This window comes from Ochotona princeps, chromosome 28, assembly GCF_030435755.1.
Source record: "Ochotona princeps isolate mOchPri1 chromosome 28, mOchPri1.hap1, whole genome shotgun sequence".
Taxonomy (NCBI): domain Eukaryota; kingdom Metazoa; phylum Chordata; class Mammalia; order Lagomorpha; family Ochotonidae; genus Ochotona; species Ochotona princeps.
The window spans coordinates 1158731-1181574 of record NC_080859.1 but is presented as its reverse complement, the minus strand read 5'-3'; the positions used below and the strand labels follow the sequence as shown (position 1 = coordinate 1181574).

At 54.8% G+C, this 22844-nt stretch overlaps 1 long non-coding RNA gene across 1 annotated transcript in view; it reads left to right on the top strand.

Moving 5' to 3' along the window:
* The window catches only part of LOC131478208 (uncharacterized), a 91110-nt gene that overhangs the window by 34271 nt on the left and 33995 nt on the right, over positions 1-22844 (top strand). The window contains exon 2 of the long non-coding RNA XR_009244360.1: positions 12061-12161. This is a non-coding gene — a long non-coding RNA (uncharacterized LOC131478208). The remainder of the gene's footprint in view (positions 1-12060; positions 12162-22844) is intronic.

Below are 22844 nucleotides of genomic sequence, written 5' to 3'. Positions count from 1 at the left end.
GCTCCTGGCTTCGGGTCAGCTCAGATCCAGCCATTGTGGCCACTTGGGGAGTGAGCTAGCAGAGAGATCTTTCTGTCTCTCCTTCTTTCTGTAGATCTGCCTTTCCAATAAGAATAAATAAATCTTTTTAAATGTATGTATGTATAGTTTTGAAAGAAATTTTCAAATATGTGAACAGTTTTTTTTACTTATAATTTGCATGTTAGGAAAATATATCAATTTTGGTACTAAACCTAATGACATTGTTTTTTTTAGTCCCATAGGTCATAGTCTTACTAAAACACAAGCTGTTAAAATATAATTAAAGCAGCATCTTTAATGATTTTGTTGAAACAAAAGCAAATTTGGATCTGAATCTTTAATTCTTTTTTACTATTTTTTCTTTATTTTTGACAGTCTTTACCTAGTTAATTAGGGAACAAATGTTCAAGGGCTACAGGAAAGTGGGTAGGACTATTATTTCCTTATCATTTTTTTTCCTGTATCTGGGGTAAAGGGGAAGATAAAGGGAGAAGCCCCATCCAGTCTCCCACCCATCCCAGGTCCCTAATGTGGGGCATGCTCCGAGGGTCTTGCTCAATGGTTTTGATAGTTCAACAGTTATGAATTGCTGCCAATCTCACCATTCCAAGCCAAATGAGGTCGCTGAAGAATCTACTGATTGACATAGTCCACTTTAAGTCTCCGTTTGCCCAGATTTTCACTGCCAACATATGGCTGGGGTAGTTGATTGATTTGTTCAGTCCTCTGTCTTTTAATGGTTAGGGTTCTGAGTCCGGCGGTTCGATTGGGGAGATCCCCAAAAAACTTTGTTTGAGGTATTCCCAGACCAGATTCTTGTGTGTACTTGCACGTACGGGGCCCAGTACAGTCCATTGCCTAAATCAATTGGTGGTTGCAGTTGCTGGGTCGGTTCTATTTCCAGCCCTGTCTTCCACTGGAACCAATGAGTGTTGCAGTCCAGTCTGATTCTGCCCAGCACACACTCAGCCCTCACATAGACCAGTGGGAGCTGCAGCCTAGTTGGAGTGACCCACGATAACCCCCACCAGGCCCGCCCTCTGCCCTGGTTCCCGTGCTTGCCAGTATGCGCAGCAGACTAGTCCAGTCTGTCCCACATCCCATTCAGCTCTCATACATGTCAGTGGGCATTTGAAGCCTAGTTCAACCTAACCAGCTCCACTATCCAGCCCACACACATGCTGTTGGCTGCCTTTCTGTCTAGCTACCTCTTCCCCTGACCTGGTTTTTGTGCTCTCCAGTGGGAGTGGTAACCCAAGAGGGAGGAGCCCACTATTTCCCTTCTAGGTCACTCCCACTCCTGGATTATGCACATTCCAAGTGGTTCTGGGATTCAACTTGACAAATTTAGCCTCCAGTGCCAGTCTCTGCCAACTGACACCACGGCAAAGCCCAACCATCCCTCACCCACTCCAATTTCTGCTGGCACCAGTCAGCCCAACCTGGCTTCTCCCTGATCTAGTTCTCAGGGGGCCCACGGGTGCTGTAGCCCTGCCTGGCCTGGTCTGCCCCCATGAATCTTTAATTCTTAATGGTAGATATGTTTGTACTTTGCTTCTCATTCAGTTGCTGCCAGCCCAACATTGGATCACTCCAACATACACAGTAGTCTTTGATTCAGGTGTCTGTACAACCGGAGGGCGTCGGGAAATCAAGACTGTACATGCTCCGTCCTCTTGTCAGTGTGGGATGTGTGTCAAGGCACGAGAGATGAGACTGTAGCTAGCAGTTAGCTGCCTTGATAACCCTGGTGTGTGAACATGGTGTGTGGGCTGCCAACGGCGCTCTTCCCAAGGGCAGTCACGGCCCCAGTCAGAAGGAACTGAACCAGGACCCAGAAAACTCCCTTGCACGGCGGTGATACACTTGGGGGGCTCAGCAGTGAGCGCTGGGCCTCTGCTCCCCCGCAGCTGTGTTTTCTCAGGGTCTGAGCCTGGCTGCCCCTCCTCGCTTCTCTGCCTCAGAGCCACAGCCCCCCAGAGCCACAGCCCCCTAGGAGCCACAGCCCCCAGCAGCCACAGCCCCTCCCAGCCACAGCCCCCCAGGAGCCACAGCCCCCCAGGAGCCACAGCCCCCCCAGCCACAGCTCCCCAGGAGCCACAGCCCCCCTGAGCCACAGCCCCTCCTCACTTCTCTGCCTCAGAGCCACAGCCCCCCAGGAGCTACAGCCCCCCAGGAGCTACAGCCCCCAAGGAGCCACAGCCCCCAAGGAGCCATAGCCCCCCAGGAGCCACAGCCGGCTGCCCGGCTCCTTGAAGCAGCCAAGCACAGACCAAGTTTCACACTTTCTGTAAAACTGTACCAGAAGAAGAGTGAAGTTGTAATCACCCTAGCCAGGTTGGTTCTACAGACTAATTTAATGTTTTGTGTAATATCACACGTTTTTGAAATCATAGTGAAGACACCTGCGATCATAATGTCCTTTCAGTGGCAAATGTCATATTACGTTTTTAGGGCATTACGTCAATTTAGTGTTTCACGTATTATTAATAATGCCTCATTACATAAAATTATTACTAAACTGGCAATTAAGTGGATGTGAAGGATCCATATGCTGAACTGCTCATAACATTTCAATTATGAACTTCACATCAGATGCCTTCTCCTGTACGTTAGCGATGTTAGCGAGCAGCCCTCTGCCAGCAGCACCCCGTGAGCTGAGCCTTGAGCGTGTGATACTGGCATCAGGTCGTGCTGTGCGTTTGCCTAAATGTGGGAAGTTAGAAACGAAGCCGCAGCTGAAGCAGCACTTGGTCTGCACTTGTTCTGGCTCTTGGATGCAAGAGGTAGGTGTACTGGCCTGGCCTGGCCCAGCCCTCCCTCAAACTCAGCTCACAAACAGGCTGTTGGATGTTGCATTGGCCTGGCTGGCCCAGCCCTCCCTCAAACTCAGCTCACAGACAGGCTGTTGGTTGGTGCAGCCCTGTCCTGCCCAGTCTGCCCCCAGTCCCAGTTCTCACCCTCACCAGTGGGAGTAGTAGCCCAGCAGGACAGCCCTCCCAGACCCTCTACCGGGCTTGTGCCCAGTCTGGAGCCTTGCTTGTGCATGTACGTGCTTTGGGCCAGTTTGGCATGGCCCACCTTGCCTCGGCTTTCACAGGTGGTTGCTGCAGCTTGAGTCTGCTTGGCCTGCCCCCAGTTCTAGCTTGTGCTGGCATATGCTGCAGCCCAGCCAAGCCTGGCCAGCCCCCAGTACTAACCCTAATGTGAACTGGGAGGAATTGCAGGCTAACCTGGCCCAGCCTTTACCATCCTGGTTCTCACACCTGCTATCGACTGGCCAGGGCTGGCCTAGCCTGGCCCATCCCCACTCCTGACCCACACATATGTTGGTGGGTGCAATAGACTATTCTACCCTGGGTTGTCCTCAGAGATTCTTCCAATACATGCAGCTGTTGGCTCAATGACAGAATGCCGCTCAGGCTTCACCAGCACACCCTTGTGGCGTGCAGCTTTGTAAGCAGACCCAGCCCCACAGCTTCTGTTCTCCATCAGATTGCAGGAGATAACAGGCACCATCCACTGGCTGGCCACCAACCAGCTGGTGTCTGTTAATCAGGGCTCAGACCCCTTGCTTTGGTCATTTGGAAATGATCGGATTCCAGGGGCAATGTCTGGTTCATTGGTTAAGGCACTGCCTGGTTCAGGGGTATCAGTGCATGGTTCCAGTCTTGGCTTCTCTGCTATAGTCTCGCTCCAACTTCTTGCTCATGTTCACCCTGGGAGGTGGCAGGTGAGGGTTCAAGTACTTGAGTTACTGCCACCCACAGGGAGACCTATCCAGTGTTCTAGAAGCTGGCTTCTGCGTGGCCTAGCCCTGGCTGTTGCAGAATCTTGGAAATGCAAGATTTATATCTTTCTGTCTTAAAATAAAATGAAAATATGTTAAAATAAAATGAAAATGTTAAAATATATTCATAAAATGAAAATAATAAAAAATATTAGATTCCAAGCCAAATAGATATTTTAACACAATAGCAATCTTTTGCTAGGAGTTATTTATTTATTTGAAAGGCAGAGATAGAGAGAGGGAGATCTTCTATCTGCTGGTCCACTCTCCAGATGGTCACAACAACCAGGACCACGCCAGGCCGAAGCCAAGCTCCGGGAGCTTCTTGCAGGCGTCCCACCTGGTGCAGGGGTCCAAGCAGTTCCGTTGCCTCTGTCCCACGCTGCAGGGCTCGGGCCTGCTGCCCATCTCAGCTTGCTCTAACGCAGATCCTGGGAGGGAGTGGTGACGGCTTATGTGACTGCATTCCTGCCCTCCCTGTACGAGACCTGAATTGAGTTCGTGCCTCTTGGTTTGGACTGTTGTCAGTTTTCAGGGACTAAGCCAGTGGATGTGGGCTGTCTCAAAATACATACATCAACACCTTTTAAATAGTTTTCTCCTCAAAGAGATCATAATCTAGTAAGAGTATTGCTGGGGTTTTGTATCATGTACTCAGTCTGTTGGTCATTCATGCAAAGGAGAGTGGAACCAAATCGTGTCGTCTTTGGAGGAACCAAACACCTACCGGTGGGCAGGGAGAGGACGCCCTTGAAGAAACTTTCTGCTGACAGATGAGGGGGCTGGCCGGCGGGGGTGGGGTGCTAGCGGGTGGTGTGGGGGGGGGGTTGGCCTGCTCCTTTATTGCAGCCCCGCCCCCGGGAAGGTGAGAGCTGATGTGGAACCAGCGTGTGCAGATTCACTTCCCCTGCCCTTGGCCAAGGGCAACTGCACAAAATGGGATTAATTGGGATTATGGGGGCTTTGGCTGCTTGGCTGCTACTCAAGGGTGAATGCTTAATTTATGTCCCCATGGTCTTGACTCCCGCCTGATTAGACTGGCTCACTCAGGCCATTGTTTGCCAAGGACTTTCCTCTCTGAAGAGCAGTTACAGGTGGCCCTTTCCGACTTTAGCTCTATTGCGGAGCACCGCAGAAGCAGAAAGCAGTGCTGAGCTCGAAGCCCCCTTCCTTGCCTTCCCAGCCCCCGTGCTTTCTTGGGCATTTCTCATGCTAGCCAATGTCACAAGTGTGATTATCCATGTGCAGAGGTGGAGGTGGGCTTGCCACTAGGCAGAAGAAAGAGCAGTTGCCGGAAAACAGCTGCTGGCAGGGATGTCACATGCCCAAGTGTCCACTGCCCCCTGAACTGGCCCTGAGCTCTGGGGGTGTCCCCACGTTCTCCTGCCTGGTGTTTGGACTGGCTCGACCAGTTCTGCCCTATGTTGCAAGGATGGGCAGCTCCACCTGTTCAGGTGAGTTAAGGTAGGCTGTGTGTGTGAAAAGGCCGAGGCAGCTCAGCCTGTCGGGCCAGGTCTACAAGTAGAATGCGTTTTCCTATGGACTTGACCCTGGAGGGCTATCAAAGGAGCCGATGGATTTGGGCAGATCTGCTCTTCTGAGGCCTCCATCCATCAAGGCAGATCAGCTGAGGCTGAGAGACGTCTTCTGTGTTGGGCCTGGGGCTCATGTGTGTCCACAGCAGCAAGGGCTGTGGTTTGTGCTTGCCTCGCATGACAGAGCCGTGTGTCTTGGCGGGCTGTGGCTGTGGGGCTGAGGCCGTGGGGCTGTGGCTTCCATTTTCCCAGGATCCTGCAAGTGCCTTTGCATGGTATTGTTGTCATTGATAATACATTTAGCGGATGTTCAAATGTATCAGTATTGTTTCTGTTCGCCTCACATTAGGAAGTAGCTACAGAACTGTGAAAAGTTGACCATATTACATTTTGGGAAAAGAGCAATGCCAGCTGTTCAAATTCTCTGTCCTTGGTGAGGAGGATTCCAGAAGCTTAAATAACAATAGAATATGTGATGATGAGCAAATTACAGTATTAATTACAAATGACACTTTTATAACATGTGAACTCCTCCTAATACTTTGACGATAAAACCCAAGACCTAACGCAGAAGGGAGCAGACAGAGTGACTGGGTCCGAGTATGAGAGAGAGACTCGGGTCAGAGAGGACCAAGAGTGTGTCGTTGAGGAGAGGCCCCATAGGAAGCAGCATCAGTGGCAGAGACCCCGGGTCTGCAGACATGAGCAAGCCCCGGGGAGATGTGATCTGAGTGTGACAGGCAAGCATCCCCAGGACCCCACAGGCGACGTGTCCTCATCCCTGGCCCCTGTGGCCTCAGACACCGGGCACCCGTGGGCTTGTACCAGGGCCCCTGCCCTGGGAGAGCTGGCAGACACCGTGGAATCTCCTGGTTGAGCCGCATTGCTCACCCTTGAGGGAACCCCAAGCCAGAGGGGATTGAGCTGGCTTGGGGTTACACAGGAAGTGTCTCCCCACAGGATGTTTTCAAGTACATATGCAATCAAACATCAGCAGATTTCCTTAGGCGAGGTATGAATGAGGTATTCCCGTTTATCTCTGTTTTTACTTTATCTTGTGAAATCACAGACTTGTGTTCAGGGTTGGCAGCATGAGGTTGGAAGAAAGGGGTGCTCGGCCTGTTCCTCCAGGCTGTCCCTGCCATCAGTGGAGGCGTGAGAGTGCAGGCCCGCGCTCCTGAGGTCACTTGCTGGTGTGGAGGCTGCTGGGGAGGCGAGGGCAGCCAGGGGTCCAGGGGTGAGGCAGGCATGGGTGTCTGTGTCCCGTGTGCCCCAGCTCTGGCAGAACTCCCAGGCCTTCCTCAGCCAAGGGCCTGGCTCTGAGGCCCGCACCACACTGCTCTTCTCTGGCCCTTGCTTTGCTCCTGTTATTGGGAGCGTAAGGCCTCAGCATGTGCTGGGAGAGCAGACTGGCCTGGATGCTTATGAGGTACTGGGCCCCAGGAGTCAGGGGGGCTAAGAAGTAGGATCCATTCTCCCAAGGTTTGCATCGGACATTAATCCACAGTGGGAGGAAGAGTGGACCCTGGGCATTAACCTTACCTAAATTTCATTTTTTAGATTTATTTATTTTTATTGGAAAGATAGATATTCAGCCAGAAGGAGAGACACAGAGGAAGATCTTCCCTCTGCTGATTCACTCCCCAAGTAGCTGCAATGGCTGGAGCTGAACCAGTCCAAAGCCAGGATCCTGGAGCTTCTTCTGGGTCTCCCATGAGGGTGCACAGTCCCAAGGCTCTGGGCCGTCCTCGACTGCTTTCCCAGGCCACAAGCAGGGAGCTGGATGGGAAGCAGGGCTGCTGGGATTAGAACTGGAGCCCATAAGGGATCCCAGCGCATTCAAGGTGAGGACTTCAGCCACTAGGCTATCGCGCTGGGCCCAGAATAAATAAATCTTTAAGAAAAGAAAAAAACATTATAGGTCAGGGTGACAGGAACCACGGAACCCACACTCGTTACTTTGCAGGATTTTGAAAAGTGGTTACGTGTTTGGGGTTATATGGCAGAGTTGGGTGTGCCCTGTGACGTCTGCAGCCTCTGGCCAGGCACCTGGCTCAGGACAGGAAGGGGAAGGGCTGACCTGCGACAGACTCAGGAGTGCCCCAGGCTGAGGGGACAGGTGGAGTCCTCCTGTGGTGCTTCTGCTGACTTCTGTCCCGCTTGCCTCGAGAGGACAGATGGCCGGGCTGTGCACTGTGAGCCACACTTACCTGCTTGATGTTACACAGCCCGACAGGCGCTGGCGGAGGGGAGATGCAGCCCCCGATGAGAGCTTCAAGGCTGAGGCTGCGTGTGGCTGAGCGATGGGAGAAGCCTCTAGTGCGAGGCGTGGCTGGACACGGTGGAAGGTTCTGCTCAGGACCCACGTGCAGGAACAGCACAGGGTCTCACAAGTTCACAAATGCATATTCCATTTATCGTGCCACAGCTATCTTTTCAGTCTGCTTTCCCAGGAACTCTCTGAAGTGTCTCTCCGTGTATATACAGGAAGCCATGGGGGCCTGCAAGGGTGGGCTATGAGACCTCCGGGAGGAACCCAGAGGCTCCTGCCTCTGCAGGTCTAGAGCCTCAGCTTGCAGTGTGCAAGCTCCCTGCCGACCACAAGTCAGTAACCGCGCTAAAACCTGAGCCACTAGAGAAGTGTGGACCAACCTGTGAGCATGGTCACCACACTGGCCACAGGCAACGTGAGGCCACTGGGCCATGGCTGCAGCGGGAGGGCGATGGGCCAAGCAGAATGAAGACTTGGCAGGGTCTGGATGAGGCTGGAGCCTCCCACCCCTCAGCTGGTGATAATCTTAGGGAGGTTGGTACTTCTGTGAGCTCATGTTTACGCCCAGAAGGGAGGTGCCCCTGTGCTTCTCTGCTCTCATGCCCCCTGCTCCAGGGGGCTCCATGGCTGTGGAGGGGCAGCCCAGGGAGAGCTGTGAAGCTGACCACTGACACTTGTTACGCAGCCCAACATGAGCTTACAAGGGGGCTCAGTAACCCGGTAGCGTTAGCATGTGCTGCCATGCATGTTACAAGAAGGGTAATCCAATGTCCTCTGCCTGCCCTCCTCCCTGTGCAGCAAGAGTGACCCCAAAGCAGGGAATAGACCCTTCTCTCTGGAGGCTCCTGGGACCCTATTCCATGCCAGGAATCCAGACAGGTCAATGGGGCTCTTGGCCTGCAGATGGCGGCTGCTCTGGACTGGCAGGGCTGAGAGCTACACCGAAGATGAGACAGACAGCGGCCTTCACAACTGATTGTGTAGATGCTGGGGCAGGGCGCCTTGGTAGCTGTGAGGCCAGGGACCCTGCAGGTGGCTGGCTGCTGCAGAGGGGAAGGCGAAGGGCTGGCGACGGCCCCTGAGTGAAGCTTCTCTCCTGGTGTGGGGGACGTGAGGGCCTGTGGGGGCTCAGCAGCTAGCTGGAGGGCGCCTTCCATGCTGCCCTGGCTTCCAAGGCAACAGTTCCTGACCTGGTAGTCCCTTCGTGGGGAGCTCGGAAAAGCAGGACAGGCTGTGAGGAGACTGCCAGCTCACAGGAAGCCACCAGCAACTTGGGTGGCAGAATCTGGCCGAGTGCTCGCCCATGCTGCATTGAGGGGTGGGTGTTAGGTTTCTTATCCAGAGGGTCCACACTGACGGCGGGTTTTAAAGTAGACTCTTTAAGGTCTGGAATGTAGACATAGCAGACATCCTGGTGCAGGGGTACCTGGGTGTTGAGCGCGTCCTTCAATGCCACTATTTCCTGTCTGCTGAGTTCTGTGAGTGAATGGGATCTTTGTGGGAGGGTTTACCTGGGAGGAGAGCCATGCGGTATTTTCTGCGACAGTGGAGTCCCAAGCTGTCATCCATCCACCCTCACCTGGGCCTGCCTGTATGTCCAGGCTGCTTATTGGGCTCACACGGTGCGCACTGAACAGCAGGCAGCATGCAGGGAGGCCAGCGCTTCCAGGGCTCAGCACCTGGCCATTCCAGAGTGACTGGTGCCCAGAGCGCTCTGTCCCCTACCTGGCGAAGGTTTCCCAGGACACAGAAGGGGCTGGGCCTTCTTCACACGGGGCCTCTGGCTGCAGCAGCAGCCGGCTTCTTCTGTCCCACACGAGGGAAGATGCACCTATCCACACCACGAATATTCGGCATGGCCCGTTTGGCTGCTACACATTCTGGAGTGCTTCAGGGAGGCAGGGGTGGAAGTTCAGCTACATGAAGTCTTGAGCTGTTTTAGCCAGCTTGGACCTGACCTTGGCAGGAACTTCACGCTTATCTCTGCTGACTGCGGTAGGAGGGCTGCATGTGAATCCTCCTCCCCAGCAAGGACACAGACTGGGGGTGGCAGGGGACGCTACTCTGAGAGCCAAAGGGCTGTTCATGTGGATTCATGTGAGGGAGTGAGTGTCAGTGACACACACCTCTAGGCCGATGGCAGTCCTGCATGGCCCGGCCCTACAAGCAGCACATTGCAGTCACACGGAGCCGGGCTGCCTTCTGTGCTGTCATAGAAACAAACCCGAGATAGGCCGCCACCATCAGCTCCCCATGTCCCTCAAAACCTCAGCAAAGCAGAGCCAGTGGTCTCCAGACGCCACCCAGCACATCCTCCGGAGCTCAGGAAGCCTGCCTTGGCTAACAATAGATTACCAACCCACCTCCAGTATGCAGTAATCCACAGATCACGGTCCCCAGAGCACAGTCCTGTGGATCAGGCAGGACCTTACCCCCGAAAGAGGATGCCAGCTCCATCTTCCCCCACATCCAAGTAAGGGCAGGGCCACAAGGGACAGGCTGGGGAAGCCAGGCGTCACCAGCCCAGCGTTGTGAAGCTGTGACTCAGATCCTTCTGTGACCGTTTCTCTCAGTGCCATGCAGGGAACAGTCACCCAGGCCAGAGAGTGTTCTGTACAGAGAGATGGAATGCATGTGACACCCAGCGCCTACTTGGTCCCCGCTGCAGGGCTGTGGCTTCCTTCTGGGTCCACCCGACCCTCGCGTGGCTGCTCCATGTTCACCATGCGCTAGGCTGACTGGTGCGGCTGCCATCTCCCCATGGTCTCACGCCCAGCGTGAGGCGGATGCTTAGACTCCTCGGGCTTGGTGGTGGTCATGCTTTGTTTTGGATTTGTGAGGATTTTAAGGTGAATGTGTTAGTGGTGTCCTCCAGTGGCTAGCTGCCTGTGGATGACCTTGGCACTGGGCAGGTGGCATGGATGCCCAGGACAGAGGTGCCATGGGCTGGTGTGTGGTGACCTCCTTACTTGGAGTGTGAGCCATGGCCCGTGTGTCTTGTCCCCTGCCAGAACCGTGTGTGTGTGTGTGTGTGTGTGTGTGTGTGAGAGAGAGAGAGAGAGAGAGAGAGAGAGAGAGAGAGAGAGAGAGAGAGAGAGAGAGAGAGAGATGGCCTGCAGCTTCCCCGGCAGGGGGCTCTGCCACTCTGATCACCACTGTTGCCAGGCCTTGCCTGGAGAGGAGGCTGGGCCTCAGGCCGGCCCTGCCTTTGGCCTCCTGTGGTATCGCAGCATGTGGAGGGAGGGCTCCCTGTACCCACACAGGCAGGCCTGGTCAGTCAACATCATGTTTGAGAGGGAAAGCCATGTCTCTGGGTGTCCCTGGCTTCTTCAGGCTGCCACCAGCAGCACTTGCAGCTCCTTACCGCCTCGGCTGTTCCTCAGCTTGTTGCCGTGAGTGCCGCATGGCGCGTGGGCCACAGCCCTGGGAACGCAGAGGCCCCGGGTCGTGTGCTGTGGCGCAGGCTCCTTTCTGCCCTCCGCTCCCTGGCCGGTTCCTCTCTCTCTCTGGCCCTTCCATCGCTCTCTTTCTTCTCTTGACCACTTGTTAAATCTTTTTGTTTGCTTCCCCCCTTTCTCCTGGGACCCTCCGACAGGCAGGCTTGCCAGATTCATTTTCTGATCAAAGCTGTTTGATTTGGTCAATTTTGCCACATTGGAGACGTTCTCTATTACAGAGATAAATAGCTTTGGGCTAACTGTCAACGAAAACTTGTAAGCTAATAAATTATTCCAATTTCTTCCCGTGGATTTCTCTGGAGACAGCCCTAGGAAATACACTTTTTGATTAGTAAATTTCTCTGTGTGTGTGTCTGGACATTCAAATGTGTCGGCTTTGATTAGCACCATTGCTTTTCACGTCGACGCTGGCTGAGGGGCTGTCAGCTGCAGGCAGTGCTGATGCATAATGCATCAACTGGGCCCGGGAACAGGAGCCTCTTCCAAGGCTGGAAAGGCGGGAAAATTGCCCTAACAACCCCACTGGCTTCCTCGGTACCAAAGGGAGTACGGCTGGCGCGGCCTGACAAGACTTGCGCCGGGCGGCCTGGAAGCTGCCCATGCTGGTGGACAGGTCGGGCACCGCTCCATCTGCCCCTGACCATTGTGGCCTCCTCCCCTAGATTCACCCCTGCACCTGCCTCGTGCCCTGCTCTCCAGCGCGCCCACCCCGCAGGCCCAGGCGCCCCCTGGCCTCCGCTCGGATGCAGATTTGCCATGTGTCTAGTTAAGGGCCCTCTGGTTGTTATAGAAACAATATTTTGGCTATAACAAATCAATCGGTGTGTATGAACACAAACATACAGATCATTTATCAACTGCAAAATACCCTAAATTATGACCTTTCTAGAACCCATCAGAAGGGCGAGCGAATGCATAACGTAAATTAAAGCTTGAAGGGTCAGCAGTTTTACTTTCACTATTCATCTTTCTTTCACCTTATAGGTTTAAGAACAAGAGGGCTGTGTAATTACATTTCAATGGGGTGCAGCGGTTCATTATTCCCCACCGAGCTGATCTGCTGCCGCGTCTCCAAGGCAGTCAAGGTATGTTCGGACGGTGGTTGGTAGAAGAGCAGCTGCTCTTTGGGACTGATAACATCTCCTATCATGTGTCCGTGCAGTCGTCTCAGTTCAGACAGGGTTGGGGGGCGGAGGGGTTCTCTGTGTCGCTGTGCCTGTTTGGTGGGACTTCTCCCCAGATGGATGTGCCCTCGCCTCCTGCTTGCCCCCATTCCAGTCCCCATGTCCCTGAGCCTTCACCCCACATGTGGGAGGCAGCGTTCTGTGCGGGAGCCCACCACACTGATGGAAATGGGTGGCTTCCAACAGAAAACAGTCCTCCTGCCAAGTGTCTGGCTCCAACAACGATGCCTCAGCCAAGCACAAGGGCTTGGGGATTCGGCTCAGCCATGGAAGAGTGGGGGCGGCGGCCGCCGTGCTCTGCCTGCCTCCTGGGCAGGCCGTACCCTCCACACCCAGTGAGGCATACTGCAGCATGCAGGCATGGCAGGGCGCAGAGGGGCTGGGACAGAGGGCTTGGAGGAGCCCTCAAGGGTAGACCCAGCCACAAACCCAACTGCAGAGCTGTTAGTGGAATATGTGCGATGACGTGTGTCTGAGTGTACATGTGTCCCTGCCCATAGATGACTAGGAAGAGGACATGGAGGATGGCCCATCATCACCCCTGGGAAGGAATGAAGGTGGGTTATAACTGTCCCTGCTGAAGTCCCATACCCAGGAGGCTGTAGTTATACAATCTGTTATCCCTATAATACACAGGTGTAGTAAGGAGGGGAGGATCAGGAAAGGAAGAGACTTGTTTCTTTTTCATAAACATTGTGCTAGAAAGTCCAGAAACTGCTGTCGCTGCTGACTGCAGCACACAATGCCCTGTGATGAGTGGAGCTGCCTGGCCACGCACCAGGTCCCGTCGCAGCTGCCTCCCACCCCGATAGCCGCCGTTCTGCTTTCTTGCTCTGAGTTTGGTGACTCCAGAGGCCATGCAAAGGTCATGCACGTGGCGTTTGTGTTTCTGTGGTAGTTCAGTCCACCTAACATGGCGCTCTTGAGGCTGCCCAAGTCGTGGCATGGGCGCGAACAGCCTCCCTTGCAGGAATAACAGGTGCTGCTGGTGCCAATACTCAGTTTGCTGGTGCAGCTTTCTGGAGGTTGGCAGCCCTGCCTGGTGCTGAAATAATTGGACTTCTGGGCAGTGTTGCCCGCAGGACAGGTGGTAGGAAGTTTGGTAACTCCATGGGGAGCAAGCCCGAGCTTATGGCTGAGAGCTTAGGGAACAGACCACAAGACCACCCTGCCTCCAGCAGTTGTGAGGCGGAGACACCAGAGGGCTGTTTTCTGACCAAGCAGTGTTTGAATGACCTTGGCTAAGGGTACAGGACACTATGGCATTGCAGGGGTGGACTGCGGTCACACGGATTCCACCTGCACAGTGGAATCTAGCTTGAAGCTACTGGCAGGACCTACCAGTTTCCAAAGCGGAGTCTGCTCTTGCGCTGAACCCAGGTGGGCCTGTAACCACTGTCACTATTCAAGAAGGGTTGTCACCATTTGATAGCTGGCAGCCCTTGTGTGCTCCCAGTTCATTGCCCAGCTCAGGTCTGAGTTTCCGTGCACACAGCCTGATGCCCAGTTCTTTAGTAGTTTCCATCCATCTGGTGAAAGTGTCAGACTCCTACTTCATGGGTGGCACTCACTTTATTTTCTAAACATGCACCTTGGCCCCTGTATCAGGCTGTATCTGGGATCCCTCACCAGACTCCCTGAATTAGGATCCGTGACAAGGGCCATGACCTTACTGCAGCTCTTGCAATACCAAAGGAAGCACTTTTCCGTGAGCTGTGGCTTGAAGTGCACTCACCTTGTGGACAGCCCTGCAGTGGCCTGCAAATCTGGCCGTCCTTGTGCTGGGAGCCCCCGGGGAGGAGTGTAAGGGCGGCATTGCCCCACCTATACCAGCAGCTTGGGGTCCTGGGTGGTGGCACTGCAGCTAGACTGCCAGTGCGGAGCTTTGCCGCCCCCTTCCCTGCCTCACCATGGCAAGGGGCTGCAACCTTTGGCATGCTGGAGGAGGAAGTGCAGCTCACCTCCCTGAGACACCCTGCCCCGCTGAAGACATGGGGCATGAGGAAGTTCTGTGAATGGCTCTGCTTTTCAACTCCCAGGGATTCACCATGCATGGCAGCCCACGCAGAGGAGGCAGAGAAGTTGTCGCAGTTCGAAATACTTCTCTCCTTCGGCAGCCTCTCCCAAGGGTGCTGCTGGGCGCTGGGCCGATGGCAGCATCTTCCGCCAGAGCCCGCTGCATGCACAGGGTTCCTTTCTCCACTGTCTGTTTCCCTCATCTAACATGCACTGGAGCCTGAGCGGGCACGGCCCGCGGTAACCCCAGCTGTGGGGGCACACACGCCTGATCACAGAGCTAAACTGGCATTTGGTTTACCCTGACAATAACCTGAAAATCTGTGTCACTGCTCACCCACGTAACATGGCAGGCAGTTACTGTGCACCGCCTGGGACTCGGCCACGTGGCTTTGAATTGCTTGCAGATGCCAGCAAGCACTCCACTGTGGAGGAGAGGCCAGCAGCCCAGAGTGTACCCCAGCACCAAAACGGGGCCACGTAGTGGAGTTTAACAAAAGCTCAACATGGGGCTGGCTGTGGTAAGAAAGCGCCACACTCCCCTCTCCATGAATTGGGCTTTCAGGAAGTGATCCCTCCCCCAAGAAGCGGCTTGTGGGGAGGGCACAGCAACCAGCTGGGTTGTAGGAGTAATAAAGAAGGAGAATCAATAGGGCATGCAGTGGAGCCAAGGTGCCGCCATTTATCACGCCGCCTCTCTGACTCCAATCATTCATCATGCTCAATGAGGCAGCAAATAGGAAAATGACTATTTGTATCAAACACATCTGCACTCATCCACTGAGGTATTTTATTCCCATTAACTCTGAAAGTAAAATACGCAGAGTTCTCTCGCTTCTTTCAGCTCAGGTTGGCAGAAGGAATTCACAGCCTGTGAGCACAGACTTTGGCACGAGTTTGCGCAGTGTTTCTGGGATGGGTTTGGGGGACGCCGCGGTCCTACTCAGTTCCCTGCCGGCTGCCTTCGTGTGCCACCATCAGCCCTGGCCGCCCAGCGCCCCTGGCCCCCGTGGCTAGGGCGCCATCGAGGATACAGTAAATACTCATTACCTTCCCCCTCAATGGTTCCCTTTTCATCCCATAAATTACCCCTGCTAGGTGGCACAGAAGCTAATTCCACTAAGTCTGTGGAAGATCAGATGTAAATGGGAGGATTATCATCATTATGGTGTAATACCCCATGAAATGGGAGCATCATTACTGGTGCTCTTTACGAGGTGCGCAAGTGGCTTCCAGCCTGCCAACGTGCCTGCGTGGCCTGCAGCGGGCAGAGGACCAGGCGGCGGCCGCAGGACGAGCGCGTGGGATTGCGTGGCAGGACGTGCTGCAGGCCCATGGCGAGGTGAGTGCGGCCAGCTCTGCCCCTGGCAGTGGGCCCGAGGCCAGCAGAGCCGGGCTGCCTCGCCCAAGCCGCTGCCGAGCCCCGGCCCAGGACTTCTCTGGACCTTTCTGCTGACCTTATTTTCGCCTCATTCGTCCCGGTTTCTCTTGCAATTAAACTGATTGTCCTGCTCAGTCTCTGTGAATCCCTCCCAGTCCCTGGAAGAGCTCATCCTGAATAGAAGGAGGGAGGCAGGAGTGTGAGTCTCCGAGCTCCGCCTCACCTGGGGCCCACAGCTGGGGAGCCCGGTCCTGGCACGGGGTGCTGGGGACCAGCTGAGGGCCAGGCCGCCTCCTCCTGAGGAGCTGTTCTCTCAGCCTGAAAGGGAAGGCAGTTCTCTAAGGGCCTGGAATTCTCAACCCACCTCTGATTTGTCTTCTGCTCATTAAGTTTGGCACGTAGAGCCGATAGTCTCGGAGCAATCTGGTGGCATCTGCTGGTGGCTGCGGGCACAGAATGTGTCAGCTGCACACAGCCAGGTGTGCACACCAGGACTGTCCCCGGGGCCCTCTCCTGGGAGCACCTTTCTGGCCTGTCGTGGGGCACAAGTTGCTGGCCTGTCTGTTATCTCCTCAGGGGGAGCCATGGTGTGGTTTATGGTGTGTGAGAGATGAGGGGAGAGGACTGGAAAACCTTGGAAATGAGGACATAGTGCAGACAGTCTGTCTGAATTCTCTCTCTGCATAAACTGTGATGCGTGCTGTATGGCTATCTGTCTGTAGACTGCGTCGTCCTGATCGGGAGACAGCCTGAGCTACCGCAGACTGCTGCCTTCTAACTTCAGGACAGATGTGGGGGCTGTCCCTGAGCGCTGGCCCTCAGAACTTGGTAGCCTCCTGGGGGTCACTCCATGCTGGGCTTGCAGCCCGCCTGCGTGAGACGGGAAGTGTCGATCTGAAACACTTGATCCCATCATTCAGAAAGCTCTGTGGCCACAGTGCCTTTGTGACATGTCTACTGATCTTTGTTTTCTTCTGTGATCTTTGCAGAAGGCATTTATGGCAAAGCATAAACAAAGAAACATTAATATGGAAATTGGTCGCACTGTGCACAGCCATTTTCATATACGGAAAACATTTTAGAGTTTGTTTTTTAGACATCTATTCCCCCTACTGGTGACATTTATTCCTATTTGACCACCAAAAAAACCCCAGCTGTGGTATTCAGGTGATATGGAGAGGAGAGGGCTCCGAGGGGGTGAGCTGGGGCCTCACCCATGGGGCTGGGTCTGGGGCACATTTTCACACTTGCTGCACTCCGGTTCTGGCCGTGAAGCAGTCACCTTGAGAAGCTGTCCTTCCCCTCTCTGAGCTCTGCAGCAGGTGCCTGCTGCCGCCTCAGCCTGCCCCAGGCAGGGCAGGGCCCTTCCCAGGTGCTGGCATGTAGTGCTGCCCTTTTCTCCATGGGCACCTCCAGGAAGGCCCCCCTTGGTGGCCACTATGGCTGAAACACAACTCCTGACCATCTCCCTAAGGCTGTGTGCCCTGCGTGGCCCACCATGGACAGCCACACAGCACTCCTCTCAGGCCAGATGCCTGGTACCCAGAGGTCCCAAGGGCAAGAGGAGGACAGAAGGCATGCCCCCCCAGGGGAGGAGGATGCTGGTGCCCCCCACTCTGCCTTGCCCAGGCAAGAGGGCCCTTGAGGTGCGCAGGACCCAGCCTACAGGGCAGCATGTAGGCCTCCAGCTCAGCTCTTGCAAGCTGAATGGACTTATGCCTACTATGTAGGCCCAGTGCCTGAGTCGGGGCATCCCGTCCAGCTCTACCCTGTCCTTGCTGCGGTAGCCGTTGGCAGACTGTATGCTCCTGCAGGCCACCAAGCGTGCACATGGCGACAGGGCTTGCTGGGGCGACCCCCCAGCACCCCATCCCCACCCCCACACTGGGAGCAAAAAGGTTGACAGGCATCTGAAGCACCCAGGAGCCCACTATTTCCTCTCAAGTCCCCTCAGGCAGCCTTGCCTCTTGTCCCTTGGCCCCATCACTCACAGGATCCTTGAGGCAGTGACCCCAGCCACAATGGACAGGATCGAGTGAAGGTCCAGCGAGCAGCTCTCCTGAGGTGGGGTGGGCCCTATGGGAAGGACGCTAGGCTGGCTGCCCCAGTACAGTGTCTCAGGAAGTGTGCTTGCACTGGGAAGTCCGATGAGGTGGTGTCTCCTCAGGAGAATTCCAGACACCCAGGAAGCAGAAGGTGCGGGGTGTCCCCCAAGAAGCAGAGGGCGTGGCGCTCCCTGTGGGGGGGACTCAGCCACTCAGGCTCTCTTCTCGTGAGGTTTCTAGAATCATGGGCACTTTTCTCACAAGCCTAGGGTAACGAGCAAAGTGTTCATGAATCTGAAATAATACACTCCATTTCATGTGGCCTTTAAATGGAGAGAGGGGGAGTCGGGACAATGCTCTGTCAGACCTCCGCTCCATGCCCAGCAGAGAGTCCTGGGAGCCAGGTGGAACAAGGGGACCGCTCCCTTGAGTGAGGCAGCGTGTTGGTGAGTCACAGCATGATCACAACAGACGAGCTTGGCCCAGCAGGGGAGGATCTGGGAGGATTTCTTAGCAGAAATGAAGTCTGACACCTTGAAGGAGGTGGCCGCTGAACCTAGAGTTCTGCAGAGCTTCACGTTACGGTATGGCCAAGGCTGAGGTGCACTTGTGTTACAGTGGAGGCTCCTAGTTTGCCCCCCCAGGAGAGTGAGCATATGGGTCAGCAGCTTGTTAGCACAGTGGCCCCTGCAGGCTAATTGTTCTCCTGTTGTCTGTGCATGGGAGTGGGCCTTGGTAGGAACCCTGGGCAGCAGGATCAAATTGTGAGCACCCTGGAACAGATTCTAGCACAGAGGCTCCCTCCAGATCTTGGATTCGGGACATTTCTGGTCCCCAGGCCCAGGCTTTGCCTCCCCGACCTGAACCAATCTGGCCAAGTCCAATCCAGTGCTTACACTGAGAAACGAGAGGAAGAGGAACACCAGGGCAGCTGTGGGCAAGCGGGACTGAGGTCTTCTGCCAGCTATGCCCGTGACTGACATCTGCCCATGTGTGCCCCCACATGGTGGCTTAAATGGACACGAGTTTTTGGGTCAATGCTATGCTGTGGGCTAGGCTGCTATTCGCCACACTGGCATCTCATATGAGCAGTGGTTTGAATCCCAACTGCTCCACTTCTTATCCAGTTCCCCACTAATTCACCTAAGAAGGAAGCAAAGAATGACCCAGCTGCTTAAACCCCTGGTACCCACATGGAACACCTGGGTGGAGTTCCTGACCCCTGACCCCTCACACCTACATGGAACACCTGGGTGGAGTTCCTGACCCTTGACTTCAACCTGGACCAGCCCAGTCCTGGCCATGGCAGCCATTGGGGTGAACCAACAGATGGAAGATCTCTCTCCCTCTGTCTCTATAATTCTACCTTCTAAGTAAATAAATGAATAAATCTTTTTAAAGAATATTTCCCAGCTGAAATGTTGCTTTGTTTTTAGAAACAAAACAAACCTTTAGGAAAATATGGCTGCACAGCCACTACATAGGGAGACCCAGCAGGGCTGATACTCTCACGTTTTCGAAGGCAGGAAATGTGGAGTGCCCCTGGGGTGGTGAAAAGAAGACCTTATCTGTTCCCAAGAAGGTTGTAGAACAGAATGCCCAAGGGGGGACTGAGAGCCCAGAAGAGGAAACGCCTCTTGCCATTCTGGAGTCACGCAGAAAACTACGGCAGGCCAACAGAGCTCAGGGTAGAGGAACCGCATCTTCCATGGGCCCCACGACCATGAAGGAAATGTTGGGCACAACTCAGCTGACAGGTGTCACCTGGGCTGTGCACCTCCCTGCACAGCAGCCTCACAAGAGAGAGAGTAAGCACGGGAGGGCAGTGGGCAGGGCTGTGCCTCAACCTGCTGCTGTGTCAAATTGTACTAATCTAGGGGACAGTTGAGACAACACACCCTCCCGCTGGTGGCACACATCAGGCTCATTCTCAGCCTTGTGGTGCCAGCATCCCATGTGGACAGCAGTTCATGTCCTGACTACTCCACTTCCCATCCAGCTTACTGCTTACGGCCTGAGAAAGCAGTGGAGGATGGCCCCAAATCCTTGGGCTCCTATGCCTGTGTGGGAGAAGGGGAAGAAGCTCCTGGCTCCTGGCTTCAGACTGATCCAACTCTGTCCATTGTGGCCATTTCAGAAGTGAACCAGAGGATGCAAGATCTCTCTCACTGTCTCTCTCTGTAAAATCTGCCTGTCAAGTAAAAGTAAGTGAAAATATTTGAAACACACACACACAGAGAGCCATCAGGCAGGACAGTGAGTCTGTGGCAGGGACAAGATGACGGCTGAATCCCCCACGAAGATGTGGAACCACGCTAGATGTGGACTTCCGCCCACGGGCCTATGGACTCAATGTGAGGTTGAGATGAGAGAGCAGGGGTGGGGACAGCACTTCGAAAGCAGCCCCGTGGCCCTCAGTCGTAGGTCTCAGAGGCTGTGGGGCCAGAGGAGCCAGAGGGTCTCTGCCAGGCTGAAGGAGCTGAGGCGCTCCTTTTCCCAGGACTGCTCAGTGCGCACCTGAAAAGTGGAGCAGCTCTGAGCATTTATAGAAAACTACAGAGCAACGGCCGTGTCAGATGAACAGGCTGGAGCATGAGAAGCCCAACGCCAGGCAGGAAAGAGCAGCAAGGCCACAGTGCTGAGTTGAGATGCTCAGAGCGAGTCCCCTTTGGGAGGGAGACATCTGGGCCTGCCGTGCGGAAGAACTTGGCAGTGCAGCTGCCGAAGTTAAAATGGGCTACCAGGGCAGCGCTTCCCGCAGGCTGGGGGCTGCTGGACTAGAGCACGTATCATGGACCCTCGCCTCACACAGGGCTACACTCTCAGGGCAAGGGTCCTGGGCATGCCAGGCCTCACTGCCTTCACAGGCAGAGCCACAGCCCAGGGAGCACATGTGTGCCTGCGTCTATGGAAGACCAGCTCAATGCTGATGCCACAGGAAGTCCAGTACCAGCTGCCTAGGGGTCTGGGTGTCGGGCCCTGGCTGGTGTGGGGAGTGTGAGAGACCACAGAGCTGAGAAGGGACCCTGAGTGCCAGGAGGGGAAGGGCTGGCAGACAAACTAGAGACAGACCAGGTGGACTGGACTTCGGCGTGAGTCACCTCCAGCTGGGGTGGGGGGGACTTGATTTCTAGGGTAACATGAAATACACATATTTCAGGGATGAATTACCCAGGGTAGTCCTGCGTGCAGGCACAGAGGACCGCTTGTCTCTATCCATAAGCAGGAGCAGAGAGGATGGGGTAGGTAGGGCTGCTAGACCCGTTGTGAGGACCTGGTCCAGTTCAAGGTCAGGCAGCACGAGAGCGGTGTCCAGGAGGAGCTTCAGGGCATTCAAACAGCGCATCCGCGTGCTGCTAACAAGTCAGAGAAACGGATCATGGAGGCGCTCAAGGACACGGACTCTCAGAGAGAGCAGGGCTGCCCTTTCAGCTGGCCACAGTGTCCACCACCCAGACCACACAGGCAGCTGCGCGAGACGAAGGACAGCCGCTTCCTTGCTGGTTAGAGCTCAAGCTGCTCCGCCTTCTTCTCATCTCCCAGAGACACCCTGGGTTTGTCCCCCCATCTCCCAGAGCCTCCCCAGGCTCGGGCTGCACAGTCAGACCACCAGCCACCACGAGCTTCTCACAGAAACACTGCAGCTTCCCCGTGGGGCTGGCCCAGGGTCAGCAGACACATCTGCTTCAGGTACAACACAACTGCTAGGCGTGGTGTATTCTAGGCGTCAGGGACAGTGGCCTTGTCTGTGAGTGGGTTCAGACACAGAGCCTGGGCTGCCCTGTTGGTCCATGCAACTCACTCCAGAAGCAGTTCAAGGGTCACAGTGGCTCAAAACCTTCCTGACGTGTCTCCCCTGAATCGGCCCCTCTTCCGAGACCCTGAACTGACCCCATATTTCACGGCATTGTGCATGTCTTTTCGTTTTTATTTATTTGAAAGGGAGAGGGAGACAGAGGTCACGTCTGGTGGTTCACTCTTCCCAATGTTTGCCATGGCCAGGGAGAGGTCTCCCATGAGCTCCCAGGGTCTGCGCTGGCAGCAGCGGGGTCACGAGCCCGAGGCCAGGGTCAGCTAGGCACTCCCGCTTGGGATGTGGCTGTAGCGAGTGGTGGCCAATGCTTTCCCCGTGAGAGTCTTTTCAATGCTCTCCACGGCGTGTGAACTCATAGAGAACCTGGATCCTAGTCATCTTTGTCTCCAGCATGTAGGAAATCCATTCAATGAGTAAATTATTAAATGAGTGAAGGAAGAATAGAAGATACCCAAATGACGTGTCTAGCATGGAATTGTCACTCAGATGCCTAGTGGGGTCCAGAGAGATGGCCTGGGAGGCTTGTGGCTACCTGGTGGTCCTGCTGCGTCAGGACCAGGGGTTGCTAGCAAGAAAAGTGAGTTCACTTTCCCCCATCTTCTCGACTTCAAAGATAAGCCTAATGTGGTTTTAGTTCTAAAAACCTTGAAGACATGGTGCAGCCTGAGAAGCCATGTCTGTGGGGCAGGTTGAATTACTGCGCTGCCCGTTCCCAGCTTCTGGTGTCTTGGCAAAGTCCTAACGTTGTGGACTCTGAGAGGGCACAGGGAGCAGTTCGGAGATAATTAGGGACATGGGTCAGGTTACCACAAGCCCTAAGAGTCACAGTCCTGGAGTGCCTTACAGGTCACATGGGGGCAGATCAAACCTGTCTGTCTGGTTCCAGTCCAGGTGTAAGACACATGACAAGACAGACAGGAGTGAAAGCCCTGCCAGGTGGGCCTTGGCCTTGTACAGGCCCCACTGCAGCTCAGCAAGCCCTCAGGGTTTGCTTCCCTGTCCCAGCAATGTTCCTCTGCCTCTCACTCAGGAACTGAATTGTAGATGTTGAAATGTAGGTTTCATTTCTGCCCATGTGGTACAGGAAACTGTGGGAAGGTGTCACACTGCACTGCCAGGCTTGTATAGACAACACAAAGCCTTCCCCCCCCCCCCCCCAGCACACACAGGCCCGCTCCCTTCCAGCCCCTATCCCCCAGCCCTCAGTTGTTGATGGCTGCCCCAGGGAAGTGGCACCTGCCCAGGCCCACTGTGTATCTAGCAGATCTCTTTCTCTGCTAACTACTAGACCCATTTAGTTAGGTCTCCGAATTTTCTATTCTTCATCT